The 6165-nt window shown below is 32.9% G+C and overlaps 1 long non-coding RNA gene across 1 annotated transcript; it reads left to right on the plus strand.

Annotated features, from left to right (window-relative positions):
* The first annotated feature begins 714 nt into the window (after window positions 1–714).
* Window positions 715–5183, plus strand: LOC110830533 (uncharacterized). The gene is made up of 3 exons (XR_002543267.2): window positions 715–1132; window positions 1936–2404; window positions 4605–5183. It is a non-coding gene; the product is annotated as an uncharacterized LOC110830533 (long non-coding RNA).
* Window positions 5184–6165: the final 982 nt, after the last annotated feature.

Genomic DNA, 6165 nt, shown 5'->3' on the forward strand with positions numbered 1-6165 from the left:
AGAAGAAAAATACATCCTCAGTACGGATAGCTTCAACCAGCTTATCGGCAATAAATATAGTCAGTCCACTTTCAGGTTAAGAATTAATTGTTAAATTTACTGCAAATGCCAAGCAGCTATCGTAATTAAATACTTTAAACAATTAAAAAAAACTGTCTATTAAAAGACCTAAATAGGCTGTGTGTCGAATACAACCTCAGAAGTCACTCTGTGTCATTGAAAAGTAATGTTAGCAGGAAACAAGAAAAGTTACTTCATCTACCAAGGCTATTTCCGTCAACATACGCAATGGAAAACGAAATAACTGCGTCTCATGTGCAGTATAAAAGACAGGGAAACGAATGAGTCGTCTAAACAATTGTAAATCCAGCTTCAATAGCCTTTAGTCCTCAAGGATATTCCACAATCAAAGTTAACGGTAAATAATGTCAGACATGAATACATTACATAAAACCATTAACAAATTCCCCAGGACAACCCTAAAGTTTAAATTCAATAAAAGACAAAGTAGAATCCGTACTGTACGTATTAAAACATTTTTTCACAGTGTTAACATCTGCCTACATAATTAAACACGAAAACACTGAAAATCATCTAACCCTTCAAGAGAAAGTTGAACAAAACTGCATAATGAGGAGCTTTATGATTTCTACCAAATATCATTACTTTAAAATTATTTTTATATACACGCAGGAAAAGTAAATTGCTTGGATTGGTCAGCTCAAGTAGTCAAAGGCCAACAATATATCGATATTAAACTACAAAATAAGCCAAGCTTTAACACACCATAGGAAACAACACAGGAGTTTACCAAAATTCAGAGGTCCTTGCTGCCTCCATCATCAGGGTAAGTAATACCCCCTCTCACTGCTATAATACTGGAGGCAACAAGGACATCTGAAACGCGAGTAAACATCCACCAGACACACGGCGCTCCAATCCGGAAGACAGCCGTCATCACATACTCATTTCCGTGAGAAGTTCCTACTGAGATTGGCTGAGACGTTCATGAAGGAAAATATTTGGAGCTAAGAAAATTATGGTAACAGCAGTACGGAGAAAATTTGTGCAGCTACACAGTTTTAAAATAACATGAGCCTGCATCTTTCACTCGCACTACAAGCAATGGCAGGTAAAATGTATAAAGTATCTTAAGTCCAAGGATAAAGAATTCGGCAGAGGCACGCCCAACTTAAGCCAGTCTCACTTAACCTATTTACTATCTCACGGAGATGGCAAATTTATTCTTGTACACACGTTTCAGTTCTCTTGCTCAGTAGAAAGGTATGATATGTGGAATAACAACATTAAATTTCTCATACTTGAGCTTCAACAGGAAACAAAACAAAAAACTTACTTCTTGTAAAAGAAAACTGTTAGAATAATGGCAAGTACTACTAGGAGAATCTCAAGCAGGGAACTATATAAGAAATTTAATATTCTTCCACTAAGCAGTGAATTCTTTCTCTCACTTTTGTCATTTGCTCCAGACAACATAGAAAAATTTCAAGCAAACTCAAATATCCAAAGTGTAAGTACAAGATAACCTCATGAAGGTTATATACGATAACCTTCATGAGGTATATTTAATATGCAAATATTATATTATTCACCAGAACTGACTAGTGAATACCAAAGTCTGAAGCTTAACCTCAATTAAATTTGAAATACCATTCTTTATAAGAAAGTATTATAGTTGTAATTTAATCCAGATTGCAATGTCTTCTAAAAGAGAAACTTGAAGTTGTGCCCTACTTAATAAAGTAATCACATGATTAGGTAAATTACAATATGCACCTACCATTGCATCACTAATTAAGCCAGGAAATCAAGAAACTCCTTTTACCACTTCAGACCTTACCTAGTTACAAACATTATGATCAAAGCAGTTTCATACTGGCCACCAGACTGCACTGCTATTTTGCTATTTTTCAGTTTCGGATAACTGTCAACAGATGTCTGTGATGGGATGGACTTGATGATATCTGAGAATCGAGTTCAAATCTGGAACACTGCCATAAACATGTCGGTTTCTTACGAAACAAAACATACGGCACTATAAATTCTTATCTGTGATTACATAAACAGTATTTATACAATCAATGCATAATCAGTGGAATATAATTTCCGGTTATCTATTAGGTTGAACGGAAAGTTTTTTTGCGTTTTCTAACCAAACAAAACCATAAATTCAGAAGTTTAATGTCAACAATTGGACCGAGTAAACTAATGCCGTAAAGAAAAACGTCTACATCTCGTCAACAGAAAAGAAATTCTTTCACCTTTACAACGCCCGTCCCCATGTCAGTTCAGTGACACAGCAAAAATAAAGGAACTGAATTGGGAAATTTATGACCACCCGTTACATTCAGTGGACTAATCTGTGTATTTTTTTATAGTCTTAGTAAGTATTAATAGACTACCAAATTCCATTTCCACAATTTGTATATTCGATTTTCTGTAACTACCTTCATAGATACATTTACTACAAACAAAACTTCAAATATACAAGATTTATATTTATATTCAGTATTTATAAAACATTTTTGCTGTGAGAGTAGTGCCAATTTTATGAAGAAAACAGTACAGTTCATATCATGGTGTAAACATTTGTTATGTGTTATAATGGTAGCTGTAGCCAAAAGAATTATAAGAAAGTTGCAATTGAGAACATGACATTGAATATTTTTGTGATGAATTCATTCAGGAACAAGACCGACCATTCTAAGTAACAAAATACTACTGCCACATAAAAACATACGCTAAATACTGCAATACATTTTTATCATTCAACTGAATACATGCTCCACATTTTAAAAAATAAAATTTCTCACAACAGCCATATACACATTCATGAGAGCAATCTTCCGAATGATGTGGTGTGTAGTCTGGTAGCTATGACATGTTTCAGAGCTAACTCCCATAATCATCAAGGTGTTATGGAAGTAGTGAACTCTGAAACATCACTCAATATCTACCAAACTACATAGCACAACATCCCAGAAGATGGCGACTTCATACTTGCGGTGAGAAGGTGAAATCTCACGTTCACACTTATTCTTTAGTTCTCAATTTACATATATATATCTATTAGGGTATTACACTTCCTGCTCTCTTCCTATGAACAAGAGAGCTGAGGTCTTTGGTTGCTCAGGCAACACTAATAACCATATTTGCTATTAGTATGGCTAGAAGATACCGACTCCCTTATTCAACCATATGACTTACTACTCACAGTACACAGAATGCAGTAAACATATATCCCACTGTAGCTACGGAAGATGATTTTAAACATTTGTCACACTTTTTAGTTGATCCTTTTTGGTGCTCACATAAACCATCTTGGAATATTAGCAGAATTAATTTCTTATAATAATTCACCATCCATGGTATTTGTAAAATACTGGCTGGGTTGGATTCTGTTTTTCCAATTGAAAGCACAGATCAATGTGTGAGAGTAGAAATTAATGTCATATTGCTGCAAGCAACAATATTAAATGGTACAAGGATTTACAGTAAAATATGTTTGCTCTGTAGGACTTCCATTTTATTTCAGTTTCATAAATTAATGTAAAGTAAATTTAGCACTTTAAAAACACAATTTCATATTAATTTTTTAATCCAATAACAAAGAAAGTCACTACTCTCATGATGGAAATAATGCGGTTCAAAACCACATCAGTATGCCCAGCATTTTAAATTAATATAATCAAACACTTGCTCACCTCCATTCATTGATCTACAAGTAATAAGCAGGTTATATAGAAGGCAGCAAACAATGTCAGATACCTCAAATATGAATTTCAAATTTACCATTTCAGAAAGTTCACTTTAAGTAAACTAAAAAGGCAATAAAATTTCAACCCAAAACAGAGTATTCCCAAATATTTACATTTTGATATAAAATACGGTAACTTATCTTGCATTTATTTTTATTTACTTCAGGATAGTACTGATAACAACTTTGTCAAAATTATAATTATGTAAATGATATTTAATTCTGCCAAAGAAACAACTGAATTATAATAAAATATAAAATTGTAGTGTTGATATTAATCCTTTCACCATGATGCCCTGGACATCCCAGATCAGTACAGACTAGCACACTGCTTTGCCCACGAGTTTTACACAATTTTTAAATTTTTTTATGAGATGAATTAAGGTAAATTATACATACTTTTGCAAGTATCTGTATGTTTTTTCCAAAACAGTCAGTGAGAAAAGAAATAATCAGTAGTCAAAGGGTTTAGAGCTAATTTGTTAGAGTTAATCACCACAAATAATGAAACATAATTAACACCTCCCCATGTTCTTACATCGTAATGAAGAAACATAATGTGCCAGTCTGTCCTGAATGACCACTACTTTGTCTTGTTTAACTGGTTAAAAATAAGGAAAAGAAATGAAAGCTGGAATATGTGATCAGGTACATTCATATTCTAAGAAGAAGGTTATCTGATTAATAGTCTGATTCAATGGGAACTGAGACAAATTATTAAAAAGAAAGAAAAGTTTGCATTCTCATTGTTAGACTAAGTCTACCATATCATTACGCAATGGTATATTATGTGTTGTTTGTGTGTAAATCTGTTACATGTCATCAGATACCATAAATACGGATGCTATTATACAACTGCACGTTGAAGCTACAAGCTGCAGGGAGCCACAGAAAATAGAAGCGTCACCAACGAAGACATTTTAAGCACCAGTTCACTGCACTGAAATGATATTCATACACAAAACACTTCTTTAATTCATACTTTCCACATATTCAAAATGCGGGCGACATAGACATTAAGAAACAACACTGACCAAAGAAACTGTGTTGCCAATATATCTTGGGTCAAAATATGTGTACCCTAGTTTGAGACAAAGGAGAAGTGTGAAAAACATCCATTCTAGAGGGGAAATTATCATCACAACAGTGACATACTAACAAGATGAAATAAGAAATTGGATGCTGACATCCTTTTACCAACCCACCAAAATTGCTGATAATGTTATGGTAAAATGTAATACTGCTGCCCAATGCACAAAATGCAATTCAGGGTCATTATATTATTGTCTCTATCACATCCTTATCCAGCATTGAGTTATATTTAGAAGCTACAACTATAATTATCTCAAGAAAGAATGTGATTTGCTGCTTAATATCACAAAGGAACTGCAAGTAACATGTACATTCAGAGTTATTTGTGGTGACTGCAGACTCTTCATATTAACAAATTAAAAAAATAAGAAAAAACATACTCAGTGTAGTATATAGGTATGGCTTTCAACTCTCTTGAATTTGATAATGATTGCTTATAAGATAAAACGTCACACAAAATGAAATAATCTTCAAATTTAATTTTCATATCTACACAAATTAAATTCCCCCAAAATTTGAGATTCTTCTGTCATCAAAAAATGTACCATCCCAAATAAATTACCTCCATTCATAAATGATCTATAAACAAATTATCACATTTCATCACACATTATACTGAATGATATACACTCATGCCAATACAAAACAATTAATGCATCAAGATGTACTCTTAAATTACCTAATTACTTTCATAACAGAAATATTCCCTTCTTAAATGACCAAGGAATTACTGCTTCAAAGGTGTTACTTCCTGTTAAGAGTTATGATCACAATACAAAATTGCATAATACAGAAAATTTTATCACGGTAGAGAATTAAACTATTTCACATGCAAACACTGGAATCCTGAAACAGTTGACAATGTAACACATTAACAGCCTTGCTGAGAAAAAATAATTCCAAAAAGTGTCTACTAAAATACTGAAAAATTTGAGCAAAATTGTAAATCATAAAATAAATTTGGTCAAGCAATATGGTACACACTTTCCTTCAACAGAACTGTAACATCAAAATAAATATGCCACATCAAGTGTTAACCTTATAATAGTGAAAGTAAGCACATCCTTAATGATATTTAAAATCCACAGCTGTAGCTGTATAACTAAATTGTACGTATCAAAGAAATTTGACTTTCTTCTAAGCAACTGAAGAGAATAACAATAATATTACTGGAAGTGGGAGATGGGGGGGCTTGAAGAAAATCGACTGAATTACATAAAAACAGATTAATTGAAATTACTGTACCCATATCCACTCAATTATATAACCCACATGGGAACTTTCAAATTCTTTCA

The sequence above is a fragment of the Zootermopsis nevadensis genome, unplaced genomic scaffold (assembly GCF_977971745.1).
Source record: "Zootermopsis nevadensis isolate Lab colony 2312 unplaced genomic scaffold, Znev_1.0 Znev_ptg000001l, whole genome shotgun sequence".
Taxonomy (NCBI): domain Eukaryota; kingdom Metazoa; phylum Arthropoda; class Insecta; order Blattodea; family Termopsidae; genus Zootermopsis; species Zootermopsis nevadensis.